Consider the following 22,336-nt stretch of genomic DNA (forward strand, 5'->3'; position numbering starts at 1 on the left):
AATCTGGTGTTTGGATATAGGTAGAAGCTTACATTCTTACCTACATGTGGTTCTCTGTTGATTCCCAATGACCTCAAGTTCAGATATACCTCACCTTACCTGGTAAAACTCTAATCTTGCTGCATTCAGGGCTGATGGGTCTTGTGTAATTCATGGTCTTCCCTTGCTAAATTGTCCTTCTCTTTGGGTCTTGGTGGTGATACTCCTCCTCTGAGGAAATTGTAATGATCCCCATTCAACCTTTAGCCTGAGTGACCCACCTTGCTGTCCTCTACTATAAAATCACCACACCCTTTACTGGGAAGAGTCCCCTGATGGAGTCATAAGGCAGCTCCCTCAACTGTCTTACATGTCCCTCTGTCCCCTATCCCCTGGAGCATGCATGAAATTCTGAATTTTTTATAAAGCATTCTCAGACTAAAGCAGGTGGCATAAGCTTTTTTGCTGATTAACCTCATCATGCCATGTGTGCATTTCCATTTTGCCTTCACCTCCTTCTGTTGGCATAAGACTCTTCTAATAATCTTTAAAATTTCCTAGGATCTACTCATAAGAGTGAGATATTATTCTTCATACTCTGGCACTTCTCCAGAGCAGTCTGGCTATTTCTCCCATTGTATTTATCTTGCATGATTTTGGCTCTAAATAACAGAAAGCCTGACTCAAACTGATTAAACAGGATATAAAATTATTATATTACAAAATGGGAAGTCTAGTATTAGAATTGCTTGGTTCAAGACCTCAGCAATATCAGCTGGAATGTGGGTTCTTTCGGCTTTTTCCCTCTGAGAGCTACACTGTTGGTCTCATTCCAAAGCTGGCTTCCCACTTGGTCAGGAGTTGGCTGTAAATAGTACTGGCATCCTGCTTCCTCCATCACCAATGGGAGAGGGAAGGAGAATAACTTCTCTGTAACCTTGTAGTAAAAGGTTTTTCCTTCAGCCTGATTGGACCAACTCAAAACAAATAAGAATGGACAAAAGAATGCCACGTGCTGATTGGCTAAAACCTGGGTTTCCGAAACAGTTTCCATCAAGGGGATTACCATCATTAAGCCCCACCCCTGTAACTGGAGGTGAGTTCAGTTTCCTAGTAACAAGGACTGTGTGAGATAAAGATGGACACTAACAAAATCTTCATTCTACCAATAAGGAGATAAGCAATTATGGATGCTTGCTGTTCAACAACAATGTCCCCTAAAACCATCTTTTGAAAGATTTTTTATACCTACTCCAAAGAACCAGTACATTTATATCTGGCCGCTTGTCCTTCAGTTTCCCTCTCTCTTTTAGTAGTGGGAAACTTTCCACTCCTTTCTGTCTCATTGAAACTCTCTTCAAATATAGAATAAATTCTCTCTACCTCTTGTGTTCAGACTCCAATTGCTCTTAATATGTAAGGGAAAATTTTTAATTTAAAACTTCCTTTTTTCCTTGGCAACAAAAGCTAGCTTCCTAAACTTTTGTTTCACTAGACTTAAGTAAGCCCCTTTTATAATTCAATGACTCTCTGCATTTGTCTGGAGGGCATCTGCCTTCCCCATGAAGATATGAACGCCAGTGATCCAGTGAGTAGAGAGTAGCAAGGCAGCAAGACAAACAGATCTACAGGAAATTCAGGATGTATTATAGAAAAAGAGCAAAAAAATGTTTTCTTCCCATCACACTTCTGCCTGCCTGGTTTTTCCTTTAGGCAGAGAGATTAGAACCTTCAAATCTCTGACAACCTCACCTCTGTTCCTGTTGCTTAACATCCAGTCCAAATGGCTTTCCCAGTTATTCTCTAGTTTACCATGATATTAGCTTCCTTCCTAGAAATTATTATAATTTGTAATTATCTATTTATTTGCAATTATGCCTGTTTTTTTGCTAGTTTATTGCCTGTTTCCTACACTTGAATGTAAGATCTATGAGGGTGGAGACCTCAACTATATTGTTCACTACTTTATTTCCAGCATTCAGCAGAAGACCTGGCACATCTATAGACTTTCAATAGTTATTAGTTGGATGAATGAATGAATATATTTTCTTTTTCTAAACTGAATAACCCTTACACAGTTTAGCATATTCAGATCCATTATCTTAGCTGATTCTCAGAATGAAGTTATTCTGTCCACCAATAATAATAATGACACTAATATTAAGGTACAGAGATGTTAAGTGACTTGCTCAAAGACACACAGGAAGTGTTAAAGATGAATCTCAAACTCAGGTCTTTTGTCTCAAGTCCTGTGCTCCCTCCATTCTGACCCATGATTTAAAGTTCTCAAACTTTGGCATCCAAATTGGAAAGGAAGAAGTAAAACTATTCCTATTTGCAGATGACATGATACTATATAGAGAAAACCTGAAAGCCTCTGCCAAAAAACTATTAGAACAAGTAAATGAATTCAGTGAAATTGCAGGATAAAAATTAGTGTACAGAAATCTGTTGTATTTTTATACACTAACAATAACTATCAGAAAGAAATGTTGAAAGCAATCTCATTTACAATTGCATCAAAAAGAATAAAATATCTAGGAATAAATTTAACCAAGGAGGTAAAAGACCTGTACTCTGAAATCTATGAGACGTTGTTGAAAGAAATTGAAGACTACACAAATAAGTGGAAAGATATACCATACTCGTGGAACGTTAAAATGTCCATACTATCAAAAGCATTATACAGATTCATTGCAACCCCTATCAAAATAATAATGGCATTTTTCACAGAACTAGAACAAATTATCCTAAAATTTATATGGAACCACAAAAGACCCAGAATAGCCAATGCAGTTTGAGAAAGAAGAACAAAAGAGGAAATATCACTCTCCTTGATTGCAAACTATACTACAAAGCTGTAGTAAACAAAGCAATATGGTACTGGCACAAAAACAGACACATTGAACAATAGAACAGAATAGAACCCAGAAATAAAGCCATGCTTATACGGTCAATTAATCTATTACAAAGGAGTCAAGAATATACAATGGCACAAAGACAGCCTCTTCAAAAATGGTGTTGGGAAAACTGCACAACTATATGTAAAAGAATCAAACTGAGCTGCTTATTCACACCACATACAAATATAAACTCAAAATCAATTAAATACTTAAATGAAAGACCTGAAATGACAGAACTCCTAGAGGAAACATAGGCAGTACACTCTTCAATATCAGGCTTAACCATGTTTCTTTGGATATGTCCCCTCAAGCAAGGGAAACAAAAGCAAAAATAAACAAATAGGAATATATCAAAACTAAAAATCTTTTATATAGTGAAGGAAACTTTCAACAAAATGAAAATGAAGCCTACTAAATGGGATAAAATATTTGCAAAAAATATACCTGATAAGGGATTAATACCCAAAATATATAAAGAATTCATACAACTCAAAAAAAAAAAAAAAAAAAAAACCTGATGAAAAATGGGCAAAGGGCCTGAATAAACATTTTTCCAAAGAAGACATACAGATTACCAACAGACACATGAAAAGATGTTCTACATCACTAATCATCAAGGAAATATAAATGAAAACCACAGTGAGATATCACTTCACACTTGTCAGAATGGCTATTATCAAAAAGACAAGAAATAGCAAGTATTGGCAAGGATGTGGAGAAAAGGAAACCCTCATGAACTGTTGGTGGGAATGTAAATTGGTGCAACCACCATGGAAAACAGTATCGAGCTTCCTCAAAAAATTAAAAATAGAACTACCATACAATCCATCAATTCCACTTCTAGCTATTTTTCCAAATAAAATAAAAATACTAATTTGAAAATATATGTGTACTCTTATGTTCACTGCAGCATTATTTACCATAGCCAAGAAATGGAAACAACCTAAGTGTCCATCAATTGATGAATGGTTAAAGAAATTGTGGTGTGTAGGTATATACATAAAATGGAATTCTACTCAGCCATAAAAAAGAATGAAATCTTGCCACTTGCAACAACATGGATGGACCTAGAGGATATTATGCTAAGTGAAATAAGTAAGACAGAAAAAGACAAGTACTGTATCATTTCACTTGTATGTGGAATCTAAAAAACAACAAATAAACAAAACAGAAACAGATTCATAGACACAGAGAACAAACTGGTGGTTGCCAGAGGAGAGGGGAGTGAAGGGATGGGCAAAATAGGTGAAGGAGATTAAGAGGTACAAACTTTAGTTATAAAATAAATGTCATGGGGATATAATGTACAGCATAGGAAATATAGTCAAAAATATTGTAATAATTTTGTATGGTGACAGATGGTAACCAGACTTATTATTGCAATCATTTTGTAACATATAAAAATATCAAATCATTATGCAATACATCTGAAACTAATATAATATTATAAGCCAATTATAATTCAATTAAAAGACAATATAATGCAAAATGTGGGGGGAAAAAAGACTTAGCTGTATTAAAGTTGTAAAAACATAAAGTTCTCAGTGTTCGAGAACCACTTCAACAAGTAGAAGTGGTAGAAAGCCCTGTCTAGTCAAGGAGAACAGAATGAGCAATGTTAGGGGGTGGGAGGCAGCATGAAGCATTCTGGGAGAAATCTGGTGGTGCATTCTGGGAGCACTTTCACGTGTCTAGCCTCCTAAAATGTCTAAGGAGATGGGAGACTTTCCACAGGGGAAAGGCGCCTTTCCTGCCTGTTTGGCTACGAAAACAACCACTACTGCTTCTAGAGTGCCCAGAACCAAGTTCCCTGCATAATAAAAGAGTCTGGATGGAGGACACAGTATAGAAATCTCAAGGTTAAGGGAGATTAAATTTAGCCTCTGTCTTCCTGGAACGTTCCTGGAGCTAGAGTTACATGGGAGGAAGACCAGCAATCAGACCTCAGGGTTTCTTCTTCAGCAAAGGGAAACATCCCCGGCCCTGCAGGCATGCCTCTCAAGGACTGGTGGGGGCAGGTGCTGGGGAGCTGACGGCAAACCGGGAGGGAGGCTGACAGGAAGACAAGCGAAGCTGGCCTTTTCCTCCCTCGGAAACATCAAGGATTCTAAAACCAGAGATCTGCGGTAGCTCTGATGCTGCAGCAGCTGTGCAACCTCATCCCTGCTTGAAGAGTTTCTTCCCAATATGAAATAGGATTGGCATTATCTCAGAATAACTATTTGTAGGGCCAGAGTCCATCCATCAGCAGTCACTAGTCTCACTGATACTTAGATAAAAGCTCTGCAGAGGAGTAGGGCTCTCTATTAGTTTCCTAGGGCTGCCATAACAAAGTACTGCAAACTGAGTGGCTTAAAACAACTAAAATGTATTGTCTCACCGTTCTAGAAGCCAGAAGTCCAAGATCAAGGTGTTGGCAGGACCATGTTTCTTCTGAGGCTATGGGTAAATCTCTTCCTTACCCCTTCCTAGCTCCGAGTGGTGGCTGTCAATCCCTGGAATTTATGGGCTTGCTGCTCTATTATGCTAATATCTGCCTATGCCTGTGTATCTCTGTCTTCATATGGTGTTTTCCTCTTCTTATAAAGACACCAGTCGTATAGGATTAGAACCCACCCTAATGACCTCATCTTAACTTGATTATATCTGCAAAGATTCTATTTCCAAATAAGGTCCATTCACAGGAATGGGGGGTTAGGACTTCTACATATCTACATACAATTCATTTTTTGAAGGAGGAAACTGAGGCTCAGAGAAACCAAGGGATTTGTGTGATGACACTATAGTGGATCAGTTGCACTAGTGGCCCCAATTTTTTCATGCCACTCTACAACTTTTTTCCACACTCATTCTAGGCTTGACCATGTGTCTTGCCTCAGCCAATGAAGTAGAGCAAACATGATGTAAGCAGAGGTTTGAAAAGTGCTTTCACATTAGGATTCATCACTCTTGCATACTCCTGGAGCCCTGTGACCATTATGTGAATAAACTCAGGACAGCCTGCTGAATGATGAGTGACCATGTGGAGAGAGATCCCAGTCATCCCAGTGTTGCCGTAATAAACCAGCCTAAACTCCAGCTGAGCACAGATGCATGAGCAAGTCCCACCAAGATCAGGCAAGCACAACCCATATCAGCAGAACCCATAGCTGACCCATAGACTCATGAATAATCATGAATATTTTTTGCTGTTTTAAGCCCAAAAAATTGGGAGGTGGTTAGTTACACTGAGACGATTAACTGATATAATCACATAGATGGTAAATGGCAGAGCTGGTTGTGGTAAGGTGGGGGGGGGGGGTTGGGGCAGGTGGGGAAAGAAGAGTGCTATGGCTATGCAACAAGCCACCCCAAAACTTAGTGTCATGAAACAACAACCGTTTGTTATTTCTCATCAGCCTATGGTTCCACTAGGAAGTTCTGCAACCCTGGACCAGTCTTGACTGATTTTGGCAGGGCTTGCTCAGGCATCCACTACCACCTGCCACAGGCTGGCTGTCAGCTGGCTGGTCTAGGGTGGGCTCAGCTGGGATGACTTGGCTCTGTTCCATGTATCTCTCCCATCCCTCCAGCAGGCTAGCTCAGGCATGTTCTCTTGGTGGTGCAAGGATCCAAGAGAGAAAGCAAAAATGTGCATGCACTTTTCAAAAAGATAGCTGCTGTCTCATTAATCAAATATATCTCAAGCCCAGGCCCAGAATGAGTGTGGAAGGTCACTAGTGAAAGTTGTGGATAAAGAGAGGCATGGAAATCTATGTATATTAATGCAATCAATCTCCAGTAGCAAGCCAATAACCAGAAAGCTAGACAGAGAAATGAGTTCTTAGAAGGGAGAAGAGAAGGGTGAAATGCCTGGAGGAAGAGGAATTGGGAAACTCAGAAAACAGTGTGATAACAAAATGAAAGTGAGTTCACACATAAGTACCTGGAATAAGTATTTGGGCAGAAGTCTGTAGAAGTACTGCCTGGAGTTGGCCCCAACTTGGCCCAGAATTCCTCCTACTGTTGACCCAGCAACAATCCCTTGTATTGACTGAGCAAAAAAGAAGTTTTCAGAAAGCACAAGGGCCCCCACCTCATGTCATATGGCCTCCACCTCATGATCCAACATGGATACTGAAATTCCAGCCAACAACTCTGCACTCCAGCCTGCACAATAGAGGAAGGAAGTGAAGAAAAGTAGAGATTAGCCTCACACACTTCCTCCTACACTGCATTGGCCAAAATGTAGTCACATGACCACAGGTAGCTACAAAGAAGGCTAAGAAATATAGTCTTTGTTCTCAGGGGAGGAGCATGTGTATAGCTAAAAATAAGATCTATCACTAAGGAAAAAAAGAAAAGGGATATTGAGGGGCAACTAGTCATTTCAAACATGTAAATTCATCAAAATTCTTTGTTTCCCCCTGAACTCTTTAGAGAAAGTGAATACATAAACACAGATGATGGCTGGGCATCTTAAACTTGTTTTAAATATACAATTTGTTTTTTCCAAAGGAGATAAGGAATATTGTCTAAGTTAAATAATGCAGAAGAATTTAAATATTAGCAGTTGAATTGGTCTCTACATCCCCAGAGGCCATCCCAACCCAAAGAGCTTTCCCATAGAACAATGCGGAAAGATCTCAGTTCTTCTCCAGAGAGTATTTGGCTCTGAGGTAGGCAGTGCTCTCCTTACCTTCAACGGGGAGTACTACTTTCAAGCACCCTCCAAGGGGGCAAGGGGAGTTAGTTCAATTCCTTAGGCAAAAGGGCCTCACCTGGGACTGATTTCGGAGAGACAGCAGTGAGCAGTCTTGAAAAGAGATTTTAGTTCCCTGCCCAGGAATTGAACCTGGGTAGCCTGGATGAAAACCAGGAATCCTAGCTGCCAGTCCACCAGTGGCTAGAGGCTAGAAGCAAAATTCCCCTGGCTCTTGCCCCATTTGAAAAATTAGTTTCTCAAAGAGGCAAAAACAGCAAAACAAGTACAAAGTTTATTACTACAGACACAGCATAACATGTGAGAGAGCACACAGAGAAGCAGTTTATTTATGTAAGACAGAAGCAAGGCAGAAATACGCACCCAGAGAGAAAGGGTGTGGGCATCCTTTCTAATGAGGAGGAGCACAGTAAAGAGGCAGTTACATCATTTATACAGGGCATTTCTTCTGGATCTTTGTTTACATTTGGGCAATTATCTTGCTTCTTTTCCCACATCTGACGTGTTCTAGGACCCTCCCCAACATGTATGCACATCTTTTTGCCAAGACGAACTCCAGCATGGAGGACTGTGGGAGGTTTTAAAACACTTATTATGGGGTAGGGCCCCCTCCCTTTTGACCCCCAAGGTGTCTTTCTGTGCATGTGCAGTCAGGGAGGTCTCCTTGACCTCAGGAGTGGTCATCTTATCTCTTTAGTCCAGCAGAGCTCAGCTCCTGCCACTAACTTTGTCCTTGCCATGTCTAGGGAAAACAAAGCTCCAATTTACTCCACTTGACAAATTCCAGCTGCTCAGCCCAGGGCCCCATCTACCTCCTACCACAGGACCAATCTTCCCCAGGCTCTGCAAGGACTGGGAAGCAGAAAGCCTGCACTGTGCAGCTCACACCTGAGCAGGAGCTGGGCATGCTCTCAGACGGTTAGGGTAGTGCCTAGAAAGATGGGGAAGGGCACGGTACAAAGCTGAGGGTGAGTGCCCATTTGCTTACTCTTCTCATTTGGAAACCACTGGAGAGAGAGAAAGATGCCATGTGCTTGCAACAAGTTCTCTCTTTCTCTCTCTGCTTTCAGTTTCCCAATGGATAAAATGGGGACATTGAAACAAGCCTCACAGGCTTGTTTGAATGGTTATTTGGAAAATACCTGCCGAAGTTCCTGGCAAACACCTCCACTTAATGTGTACAAGTTCTTTTCTCTTCTTCCTTTTGGAATAATGTAATCTGATTGTAAGGACACATTTCCATAAGAAAACATGACGAGAAAAGTTTGGCAAGATGTCTAGAGCTGCAACATGGTAGCCACTAGCCCCTGTTAAGTACTTGAAATGTGTCTACTGTAATTAGGAACTGAATTTTTAATTTTCTTTCATTTTAATTTACTTAAATTTACATTTAAAATCTGATACTTGATTCATTATCAGAAAATGCTTAAGCATGTTTTGAACCATTTGGGTATGTGAATCTTCTTTTTCAACTATAAATTTTATAAAATTGAAATACAAATCAAGGAGTTCCTATAAAAACTTAACATTCGAATTAAGATTTGCTGTAAGTATCAAATGCTTATCAGATTTCAAAGACTTACTATAAAAAAATGTAAACTAGTTTATTAATAATTTTTACATTAATAATTTTTATATTAATTACATGTTAAAATGATATATTGGATATACTGGGTAAAATATAATACATTATAAAATTAATTTCATCTTTTTTTTTTTTTTTACTTCTTTAATGCAGTGACTAGAATATTTAAAATTACATAAATAACTTGAATTGTATTTCCATTGGATAGTACTTGGCAGAGGATACTAAATAATCAATTGGATTGAGTTCTCTTACCAGACTAGCTGGTGATTTTGGCCTTGTTCAGACATTTCATTAATTAATTGAGCACCTATTCTGAATGAGGGATAAAGTAACACTTGAATACCAGATAAGCATATAAACAAACACTGAAACAAGAAAGTTACAAATAATTATCATGAGTACAAGGAAGGGAATAAATACAGTAATGAATAAGGGAATAATTAGCCAGAGATGGGGGTGGTTTCCTTAGATGAAAGAGTAGGCAAAAAAGGCCTTTGAGAAAAGGGGCATTTGAGTTAAGGCTTGAAGGATAAAGATGAGCTAGAAGTGCAACAATCTAAATGATCATGATCTTAACTATTTCTTTTCCCTCTTTTAATGATATTGTTCTCGTCTTCTAAAGAGACAAAATTGTTGCCACTGACTAAGTGCTCTCCTTCTGCCCTATCATATAAAACTTATCTCATTATGTTATTGACGGGGCATTTCCCAGTTTGATTCCTAAGGTCAGGAATCCCAAACAGTAGCCAATACATATGGGTATGTGACATATCTTACAGGAAAGCATTCGGTTTTACTCTTGTTACCATTTTGATTTTCTATGACAAGGACCAATTACAGAGATTACAGAAATGATGGAAATGATTTCTGAGGAAATGATTAAACTATGACTTAATGGGGTCAAGCTAACAAGCTTTAGGGAATAGAAATGACCTTATGGGAAAATAATGGTGATTCTGAGAGCAGGACAGTATGGATTTGGGAGCAGGGGACCAACCAGCACTACAGTCCCATGGGGAGTTATTAGATCTGGAGAAGCAGCCATCCCTTGAGGTTTTTATAAACTGAAAAAATGGATGTACTCTGTCATACTGGGTTATAGAATTTTACAGGCAAAACTGATGAGGGACACTATCTTTTTCTCAGACTTTGAACCTCCAATATTTCTCTTAAAATCCTAGGGACTGCTGTGAAACTACAAATGTGCAGTGGAGCCATTTAAGCTCCAGACATTGGTTTTTTGGTTTTTTTGTTTGTTTGTTTGTTTTCTGATGCTCTGGTTAAGAGCTCAGAAATATGGTTAGCCCTTGCTTTACTTCACAGAATAAGAGGGCTGAAGAAAATCTTCATAGGTATAAAAACAGAGATGGAGGAAGATGACCCTGGTGCTGTGTTGTCTGGAACTGAAGTGATTGGGAAGCCCAAGAGGATATTGAAATTACAGGTTTGGAGAAAGGCCAACAAAGCTATGTCAAAAGAATAATTCGAGTTTAAAAAACTAATTTTTGTATGATAAGAGAAATTCTATACCTAGCTCAGATATCTCCCTAGCTCCAGGTTTATGGATCCAATTGCCCACTTGACATCCAACCACCAATAGAAAGTAGGATATCTCATGGTCATCCCAAATGGCTAAAATAGAATGTTGGGGCTCTATGCCTAGTTTCTCCCATCTAGAGAAATCAGCACTGTTTAATTATTCAAGCCATACCCTCCCATATCCATTCTGTCACCAAGTCCATTTAATTCCACCTCTTAAGTGTATTTAGAGCTTCTTCTTTCCATCTCCAGAATCATCCCCCTAGAATCTGGATCCCTCCAGAATCCATCATTCTGTATGGCAGCAGCAGCCTTTGAACAGGTGTCCTGACTTCTATACTTGCTTTCCAACCCCAATCTGTTCTTCAGGTGGCAGTCACAGGCCCACCCAGATCCAGGGAAGGTGACATGGACCCTCAAACTCTCAATGAAAAGAGTATCAAAGAATTTGTGGCCATTTTTTAAAACTGCTACAATCACTCTTACAGAAATATTGGTACCCACTGTAAATCACTTGCTTTGGCATTCCCACCACTTCTGGTCACAGGCTTTGCCCAATATTTTTTTAAAAATCCACACCAACTGCATCTTCTACAAAGTCCATTTCTGCATGGTTTACCTCCAAAAACACAGCACACTCCTCTCTTTAGACTTTGAGGTGATTAACTCAGACTAGCCCTATACCACTTTATTCTTGGCTCTTCAAATGGCCTTCAGCAAATTACTTAATCTCTCTGGGCCTCGGTTTCCTCATCCAATTTGACAGTCCTTGTATCTCAGCACTCAGACAACTCTGTGAGGGTTCAGTCACTGCCCATGTTCACATGCCATGAATATACAGTTAATAATCATTTTTTGGTTGCTTTGGTTATGAGAATGGCTTCTGGTTCAACTTTGCACAGAACATGATGCAAATCTCCTGAGACTTGGGCTGCCTTGTAACCCCTCCTCCCCAGGATTCCTAAATCATCCAAACCAACTTTAGATGCTATGATTATTTCTATAGCCAATTTTCTAAAAGCTGTTTTCCTTCTTTTGACCCAGCCAATCTGTCCCCAATCCAGTTTTCCAAGCAAGCCCCTATCTGATTTGGCCTTTTTTTTTTTTTTTTTTTAAACATCTTTATTGAAGTATAATTGCTTTACAATGGTGTGTTAGTTTCTGCTTTATAACAAAGTGAATCAGTTACACATATACATATGTTCCCATATCTCTCCCCTCTTGCATCTCCCTCCCTCCCACCCTCCCTATCCCACCCCTCTAGGTGGTCACAAAGCACCGAGCTGATCTCCCTATGCTATGCGGCTGCTTCCCACTAGCTATCTATTTTACATTTGGTAGTGTATATATGTCCATGACACTCTCTCACCCTGTCACATCTCACCCCTCCCCCTCCCCATATCCTCAAGTCCATTCTCTAGTAGGTCTGTGTCTTTATTCCCGTCTTGCCACTAGGTTCTTCATGACCTTTTTTTTTTTCCTTAGATTCCATATGTATGTGTTAGCATACTGTATTTCTTTTTCTCTTTCTGACTTACTTCACTCTGTATGACAGACTCTAACTCCATCCACCTTATTACAAATACCTCCATTTCATTTCTTTTTATGGTTGAGTAATATTCCATTGTATATATGTGCCACATCTTCTTTATCCATTCATCCGATGATGGACACCTAGGTTGCTTCCATGTCCTGGCTATTGTAAACAGAGCTGCAATGAATATTTTGGTACATGACTCTTTCTGAATTATGGTTTTCTCAGGGTATATGCCCAGTAGTGGGATTGCTGGGTCGTATGGTAGTTCTATTTTTAGTTTTTTAAGGAACCTCCATACTGTTCTCCATAGTGGCTGTATCAATTTACATTCCCACCAACAGTGCAAGAGTGTTCCCTTTTCTCCACACCCTCTCCAGCATTTATTGTTTCTAGATTTTTTGATGATGGCCATTCTGACCGGTGTGAGATGATACCTCATTGTAGTTTTGATTTGCATTTCTCTAATGATTAATGATGTTGAGCATTCTTTCATGTGTCTGTTGGCAATCTGTATATCTTCTTTGGAGAAATGTCTATGTAGGTCTTCTGCCCATTTTTGGATTGGGTTGTTCGTTTTTTTGTTATTGAGCTGCATGAGCTGCTTGTAAATCTTGGAGATTAATCCTTTGTCAGTTGCTTCATTTGCAAATATTTTCTCCCATTCTGAGGGTTGTCTTTTGGTCTTGTTTATGGTTTCCTTTGCTGTGCAAAAGCTTTGAAGTTTCATTAGGTCCCATTTGTTTATTTGTGTTTTTATTTCCATTTCTCTAGGAGCTGGGTCAAAAAGCATCTTGCTGTGATTTATGTCATAGAGTGTTCTGCCTATGTTTTCCTCAAGAGTTTGATAGTGTCTGGCCTTACACTTAGGTCTTTAATCCATTTTGAGTTTATTTTTGTGTATGGTGTTAGGGAGTGTTCTAATTTCATACTTTTACATGTACCTGTCCAATTTTCCCAGCACCACTTATTGAAGAGGCTGTCTTTTCTCCACTGTATATGCTTGCCTCCTTTATCAAAGATAAGGTGACCATATGTGCGTGGGCTTATCTCTGGGCTTTCTATCCTGCTCCATTGATCTATATTTCTGTTTTTGTGCCAGTACCAAACTGTCTTGATTACTGTAGCTTTGTAATATAGTCTGAAGTCAGGGAGCCTGATTCCTCCAGCTCCATTTTTCGTTCTCAAGATTGCTTTGGCTATTCGGGGTCTTTTGTGTTTCCATACAAATTGTGAAATTTTTTGTTCTAGTTCTGTGAATTTTTTTTTTTTTTTTAATTCCTGCAAGGTCTTCTTTTCTTTCTGTTTCAATTTTTTTTCTTCAGTTGTCTTATTCAAAAGAGGCTTCTTGCCTTTTGTTAGTATAAATTTATAACAAAACGCAATTTCTCCTCTGTTTGAATTTTCTTTTGCTCTTGTGTTAAAAGTACAATGCATGCTGAAGCAGAGAACTAGATTCCTTTTACATATTGGGAGTTCATTTAAGCTGAGGTAAAAGACAAAGCTAATATATAATTTTTTTCAAAACTATTTTTAAAAGTTTTAAAAATTCGTCATGATTAAACTGTTTATAAGGAAAAAGAATTTACTTTTTTTATTCTCAAGCCTCTTTTTCTAAATTTTGGTCCTGAAATATATAAGAATATATCACATATATGAAAACTAGTATAATAAAAGTAAGTTCTTATGAAAAGACAGTATTTTTAATCAAACTAAATCACTATCAGGTATCTATAACCCAGAGGGTTGAACTGTTTTTTCTTAAACTTTTTATTACCATATGATGCACACATGGAAGACTACACAAATAATAGTGTATGATTTGCTGAATTTTTCACAAAGTAAAAACATCCACGTAACCAGCCATAGGGTTGACTTTTATCTTGCTGAAGGATTCTCAGTGATAGGCTATTGAGAAAGACCTGTATAGTTGTCTTACATCGTTATTAACTTTATGTGAGTGTGAGGCTGTCCCTCCAACTAAATTATACATTCTACATGGTTTTTACAGGAAGACCATAGTCTACTGAGCTAGCTAAGTGACCTGAACTGAGGATACATCAATAAATGAATATAAACTATATTGAGACTCAGTTTATTAAACATTAGTGCATGCTCTACATATTTTTATTTCCTGTTTCACCTCTAGTCTTTTTGCTGACCCCAACCTCATTGGCCAAATGCTGGAGCTTCTTAAGACTCTTCTCTTCTTCATCTACACTTTCTCTCTAGTTGAGCTCAGTTGTTCCTATGGCTTTAAATAATACCTATATGCTGAAGACTCTCAAATTATAACCTGTACTATAGTCAGTTCATTGCATTGATGGCCCCAGGTAACGGCTTCTCTGTGTCTATACCCTTTTGCAATGTGACTTTACAATAGCTCACATCATGAGGTGTAATCTATTTCTTTACTCATTGAATCTGTGCTGGCCTTATAATTTTCTTTGGTCAATAGAATTCTGGAAAGGTGATGGTTTACCAGTTATGAGCTTAAGACTCTACTAACTCTTGGAACCCTCCTTCTGTCGTATGAACAAGCCCAAGGCAGCCCACTAAAGAATGAATACATCATTACACCATCTGACAATCAACCAACCCCCAGAAACAAAGCCACCTAGCCAAATCACAGCTGACTACTGATGAACTGGAGAACCCAGGTAAGACCAAATAAGACCCTCAGTTAACCCAGGGTAACTCACCAACCTGAAAAAACCACAAGGTAACAAAATAGTTACTGTTGAAGCTGCTGACTTTTGGTGTGGTTTGTTACACAGCAATAGATAACTGATACACTAGCTTAGACTTATAAATAGACACATATTCAACTACCAATCTGACATCTCCATATAAATGGCTCACAGTCATCTTTTAAAAATCTACATCAGACTGTTGATTTTCACCCCAAGTCCAGATCCTCCCCTCTCTAGTCTTTTCTTCTCAGAAAGTAGCCCCACCATCCATCCAGTTCTTTGAATCAAAAATCTGGAAGATACCACTTAATTTTTCCTTTCCCTTACCTCCCACACCCGATCCCTCAGCAAATTTTGTTGATTTAACTTTCTAAATTTGTCTTGAATCTATTCACTTCTTCCCAGTCCCGCTTCCATCTCTTCTCCCAGGCTAAGCCTCTGCCACTGCTTACCTATAGCACTAGAGTAGCCTCCTGTCTGGTTTCCTCCCTCTGAACATCTCTACACCATTTTTACACAAAAACTAAAGTTTTAATTTTTAAATCCCACAAAATTGTGACTCCCCCCTGCTTAGAACCCTTCAAAGACTTCTCACTGCAATTAGAATCAAATAAAAATTCCTTATTATGACCTATAAAGCCCTACATGACCTAGTCCCTGCCATTCTCTCTATAATTCACTACACTGCAGCCACATTTACCTTCTCACTTCTTTTAGAATAACCAAGCTCCACCCATCTCAAGACTTTTATTCTTATTATTCATCTGCTACAAAATCTTTCCCCATGTTCCCTGTTCTTTACCTGGTGGGCTCCATTCCATCCTTCTCAGATTAAATCTCACCACCTCTTGGAGGTCTTCTCTGGACACTCTATTGAAAGTGGTATTCCTGCCCCACTCATTTTCCTCCATCATCCTATCCTGTTTAGTTTATTGAAATTCTTACAATTTCTGATTCTTGGTATGTTTATTTAGCAATTTACTTTTTTGCCTGTTTTTCTACCAGATCAGAAGTTCCATGAGGACCAAAAATTGTGTCTCCTTTGTTCATTCAGTATCATCAGTGTTAACCATAATTTCTAGCTCACTATAAGCATTTGGTAAATATGAATTGAATAAATGAATTTAATACAGTCCTTCCAAAAACAATAGCAAGTAGATTTTTATCACTACAATTTTACAAATAAGAAACTTGAAAGCAAATATTATCTGTATCACCCTTTTTCAAACCAGATAGAAGGGATGGAAACATAGTGACTAGGCTAATTTGTCAGAGCATGGATCAGGGACTGGAAACCAATAAACCTTTTGGGAACTTATAAAGGGCCTAATTCTTAATCCCTCAATTCCAGTGAGTTGAGAGAAAAGCAACTGTGCACTTGTCAGGAGGGGTGAGGATGGTGTTGTAAAGGGATATGAAAAAAGAGATGCCCCAACTCACATTAGAGTTTCCCACCCTGCACTGTTGCTGCAGCTCCCAGAGTCACATCCTCACACAACTAAATCCAGATGTAGGAAGGCAGAGGCAGACAGTAAGGGCCTTTCTTATGTACCTCCTTCTTAGCAGAGAGGAAAATATTTCCCAGAAACCTCCAGCAGATTTTTAGTTACATTTCATTGGCCAGAATTTGGTCCCATTCCCATTTCTAGACAAATCATTTATAAAGTCGACCAAGATTGGCACATCTGGTTTACATTCATCACCATTCATCACCTGGGCTAGGCTGGTTGCCACACAAATGCATCAAAATTTGGTATCCATAACGGAAGGGGAGAGTGGCTATTGATCATGCAAGCTACAGTATCTGCCACAGCAATTAAATTACCCTGTGTTTTTTTGTCCCACTTTATCCTAGAAAGTACAAGTACCATGGATTTAGTCCATGGACTAAGAAACTTAGAGTTCAATCTGATGACACTGAATGTTACAGCAAGGTTACAACCTACTTTTCTCAGAAATTGATGAACCCATATATTGTACCCAAAGAATGTCAGCATCTCACGTCCTGGAGATAGATAAACTTAAATACCAGGCACAGTGTAACAAAAGCAAACAATATAATAAGGCATTGTCCTGATGACAAACCTAAATTTGTCCTGATAAATAAATCAAAGCATGTTTTAAATTCAGTACTTTGTAAACAACCTAAATATGCTAATATAAAAATATTAGGCTAAATTTTAATGTCCTTCTCTTTATAAAGACAATTTTTATTTTCCACAAAATTCAACCTGTGTGTTTCTGTTTCACTGGCAGTCATACAAGAGTGCTGAAAAGTATGTATAGACTAATAGAGACAAGTTTGGCTTGGTGGAGACAGCCTTAGACCGAGACTTGGGAGACTGGATTCTAGTCCTGGGATTTCCAAAAACTGTCTGTGTGAACTTCAGCAAGTCACTTCATTTCTTCTTCTGTGAGATAAAGAGATGAAATAGACTGAGGACTTTCTAAGTTCTATAAATCTGTGATTATATCTGATATCCAAGTTGAAGCCAATTGGACATATAAAGATAATTGACACTAATAGTTATAACAATTAGCCCTCAAATTATAGTGGCTTTACACAGTAAAAGTTTATTTCTCACATAACAGTCCAGTTGGATTTGTGAGGCCTTCCTGGTGTTTCCTCCAAGCAATGTTCTCAAGGATCCAGCTCCATTCATATTACGGTGCTACCATCCTCTGCGTTTGGCTTCCATGGTTCCTGTAAAAGAAGAAAGAGTATGAAGAATAAAACAAGAGGTTTTATAGGAGGCATGTCAATGTGGCAAGATACATTGGTCAGAACCTTGTCATATGGTCTTGGACTAAATAAAAGTAGGGCTGGATAGTGTAGCCTGGGAGACTGGAAAGAAGCAACAGGCTTGGTGAGTACTGAGCCAGTCTCTGCCACAAACATTTTTGGAAATGACTTCTTTCTCTGAATTCCACGTAACTAGAGGGAATATTAATCTCACTTTGAATATTTCCACTGTGTCACTCCTTATTCTGTGTCCCCGTGCACCTCATATATATATATCTCTCACTGTTGGCTGGGAGCTCCCTGAAGGAAGGACCCTGTGTAGTTTGTACCCTTAGGTCTTAGCATAGTGGATGGCACATATTAAGGATTGGAGATCCTGGACAAATCAAAAAAGAGGAGATATTCTCAAGAGGGTATTGCCAGGAAGGGTATTAGGGCTACCACACTGACTGACATAATAGTTCTGCTCTAGGGCAATTGCCAGCTTTCCCTCTACCCTACCCTACGGTCAAGCACCACCACCCAGCATGGCCTAACCCAGTGTCCACTCACAAAGTAGTGATTCTGCAGGTTGCTAGAATTCCAAGATGTCCATACCCCAGACTGAGAAAACATTCCCATGGGAATCTCGTGTTTTCAGTAGACAGACCAGGAATGTACTCGTGAGCTTCCTTTATTTCAAGTTAAGGATGCATTTTAGTTTGTTTTTTTTTTTAACTCAACAATAATAAACTTTGTTGAAAGCCCAACTTCTAGAACTCTGCTATGCAATACAGCAGTCATTAGCCACATGTGGCTATTTAGATTTAAATTTATACTAATTAAAATTAAACAAAACTTTAAAATGTAGTTCCTCAGTCACACTAACCATATATCAAGTGTTAAATGCAGCTAGTGGCTCCTTATTGGACAATGCAGCTATAGAACATATTCTGGCATCACAGAAAGTTCTATGGACAGAACTGCTCTAAAAACAGCTTTTACATTAGTGTGTCCAGCTTTCTAGATCAAGTTATCTCAGCCTTATTTAATAGAAAATATGATAAACTCTTTTTAGGAAATTAAGAGGACCTGTATTTTGCTAAAATTTAGACATATGCATGCAGTCTCAAAATAAGTTTTACATATTTGAAGGGTGAGTCCACCCTCGAAAGCCAAATTTCATTTCTCTAACATGAACAAAGTTTTCACTGCCTAGAGCTCAGTGATCATTATACATTAATGGTTAAAAAAAAAAAAAAGAAAGAAATTTAGTATCTCTTGACATCTGGGAGAGAATATAAGCCAAACAATGTAACCCCCTTCTAGTAACAGTAAAAGCAAGAAAGAACTGAAAAAGAACCTTACCTATTTTTAACGGTATTATCTCCAGATACATATCATTTTAAAGAATAAAATTCTATATTACCTTATTCGAATCACTGAAATGTGTTTATTCCTTATACTTGTTAACCTCTAAGCTGTATAAGATATGGCATTATTGTTTTTTAAGGTTAAAAGTTAGTCCACCCAAGAAGAAAGTGAATTGGCCAGAATCTTATTTCTTCACTGGTCCAGGAGCGGCAAGGACCCTACCTGACCATCTGGGTTAGTTATTGGAGCTGTTCATAAAACCTCTGGCTTTATTCCTCTAGGCGTATGGAGGGACTGCACTTCCCCACCCCCTTAAGTAAGAGTGGCCACATGACTTGGTTAACACAGTTAAATAGAACAGGAGTGACGTATGTGTAGAAGCATATAAGTTCCTGTGCTTGGCCGATTCTCCCTTTCTCCCTTTGCTGACAATCACGGAAGCCCACAGAAGTGGACATTCATGAGTGAGGATGATGAAGAAAGGCCCTGCTAATCTTCATTGGACAAGTAGAGGGTAGAAGAATAAACTGTTGTTATGTTGAAGCCATTATGAACATGAGGGTGTTTATTACTGCAATATAATCTAGCTTGTTCTGACCAATACATCATCCAAATCCAGGTCATATGGCTTAAAATGGAAACAATGAGTTCTGAGTCTTTTGTTTCTATGAATAAAAATAGAAAGCTATGTGTGTGCAGATCAAGAATTAGATAGAGGCAAGGGATTAAATTTGACAAAGTCAATCCTAGACCTGAGTTCCTATAGGCATTAAATATAGAAAGAAAAAATAGCTTGTGCATGTGAGCGTAAGTGGTATGTAGATGTCTATTTAAACTCTGCTGTGAGCTTGGACCTCTTTTCCTGCCCTGCTGAAGAAAAAAATACCATATAGGCTGTGTATATCTAAGATGCTTTTCCTACAAGAGCCTTAAAATTTTCATTCCCCCTTTTCTAGGCATGCTACTAAGAGAATATTTTTCCTTTAGGAATGAATAAACCACTGAGATTCACATCCAACTTGCTGAGTCACTTGGCTTCTGCTAGAATTTTAACTACAGGGATCTGAAGGCAGCAGGGAGAGAGAAAGACACACACACACACACACACACACACACGCACACCGATTTAGAGAGTGAGGGAGAAAGAGACTAATTCTATTACAGACAGAAAGAAGAAAATTTTATTAAGTCAAATGGAAAAACCAAAAATATTTGAAAGATTTGGCTAAGACATCTATTTTCTTACTCTGTAGTGGGATCCCAGAATACAATATTTTAATAAAAATTGCAATGTAAGTAAAGTTTGAATTGGATTTTAATAGTGGAAAAAGCAAGGTCATTAGAGTGAAAAGACCTACATTTTAAAAACCTTTTTTTATTCCAGGACCTGCACTACAAGCTGTTTGACTTTGACAAAGTCAGCTCACTTTTCTGAGTCATAGTTTCCTCATCTATAAAAAGGGAATAATACAGCTTACCACATAAGTTGCTAGGGAAGACAGAAGGTCATAAAATATGTTAACGGTCTAGGAAATTATCTGACACCAAGCAGAGATCACTAAATGTTTATTTCTTTTGTCTGTTTCACACATCTCTTCTTAATTCTAATAGAAAGTTTCTCCATTAGGCTTCTTGAAGATAGCTGTAGGAGGGCAAACTGTAGTTGTTATTCTGCCATTTAATGGAATACTGTGAGGTTTTATTTACCTCGCTTATTATTTACTATTCAAAATAATTCTAAATAAGTTTATCCCCATTTTACAGAGGAAAGAGAGGCTTACAGAGAATAAAAAATTTGTCCCAGTTCACTAGATAGTCTTTTAGTAATCTATTACCACAATAATATGACACACATCCCCAAAACTCAGTGGCTCATAATAACGGCATTTGGTATGGTTCATCAACCTGTGGGTCAACCGGGTAGTCCTGCTGACTTAAGGTGGCCTCAGCAGGGCCCAGCCATGCAGCTACAGTCATCTGGAGTTTGGCAAATCTCTCTGGTCTATAGCCAAAGAACAATAAATAAGCAGCAGGAAGTAGAGTAATCTCTGGCTCCTTTATTGAATAAAATGGTGACCATGGACACACCGACTAACCTTCCCTGAGCCCTAAGCCAGGGATCTCCTTTGGTCCAATGCCTTAAACCCAAGCAGGCCTGGAGTAGGGAAATGAGGAAGCCTGTGGTTCTAATAGAAATGCTGCCTCCATCTTCATGTTATCCTGAGAGAGATGACTGATAGCAGGACAGAAGCTACTAAGGACATACAGACAGCATGTACAGATGCTTCCAACCCCCACCATTTCAAGGGAAGGGCAATCAAGCCGGAGAATTCACCACAGTTGGAGATGATTACCGTTGATGCTTCAGCCCAGCTCCACGCCAATACGTGGTCCACGAATGAGCAGCAACAGCATCCCTTGGGAGTTTGTTAGAAATGTGGACTCTTGGACTCCACCCCAGACCTCCTGAATCCGAACCTGAGAAGCACTGCTTCAGCAAGAATCATAACAAGGTCACACTGCTGAAATAGCATCTGTAGCCAGATTTTCTCTAGTAGGTAAATTTACTCTTCAAACCCCAGCACCTTGTTGAGTCTCTGACCTCCCACCCAAGCTCTTAACACCTTCAGTTGCCCAACGGGCTCCATTCTCTGGAATGAGCATCTATTGTTTTTGCTTGTTCTGCATGCATTCCCCATCTTCTTTTTCTTCTTCTTTTTTTTTTTACCTCATTCTGATTTTTCTTTGAGACAATTCACCTCCATGTGTTCTGGATGGGACTTATCCTGGTTCTAGGAATAGGTATGTGATCCAGGCTAGGCAATTAGAGTACAAAACCCTTCCACAGTGATTGGTTCTGGAAGGAACACATGACCCAAGCCTGGCCAAAGAAAAGAATAGTCATGGATTTTTCTGGAACTATTGGGAAAGTGGCATGCTCTTTTCTGCTGTTGACTATAGATGGTGGAGTCTATCTGAGAACAAAGTCAACACTTAGATGACAAGAGATAAATTTTTGATGACATTGTTTGAGCACCTGAATTCAGCCTTCTTTGAAGCCAGACCTGACCCCAGACTTTAAAATTATGTGAGCCAATATGTTCCCTTTTTTGCCTAAATTGTTATGATTTGGATTTCTATAACTTGAAAGCAAAATAGTCCTGATGTACAAAAGCCACCACATGTTTCAAGCTTGCTGATCCACACAAGTCTTTAGCTCAACTGCCAGTCTCCTATTCCCCATCACCTGTAACATGGTCATTTCCCAATATCTAAATTCCAAAATGTTCATAATTGTATGC

The sequence above is a fragment of the Eubalaena glacialis genome, chromosome 13 (genome assembly GCF_028564815.1).
Source record: "Eubalaena glacialis isolate mEubGla1 chromosome 13, mEubGla1.1.hap2.+ XY, whole genome shotgun sequence".
Classification (NCBI taxonomy): Eukaryota; Metazoa; Chordata; class Mammalia; order Artiodactyla; family Balaenidae; genus Eubalaena; species Eubalaena glacialis.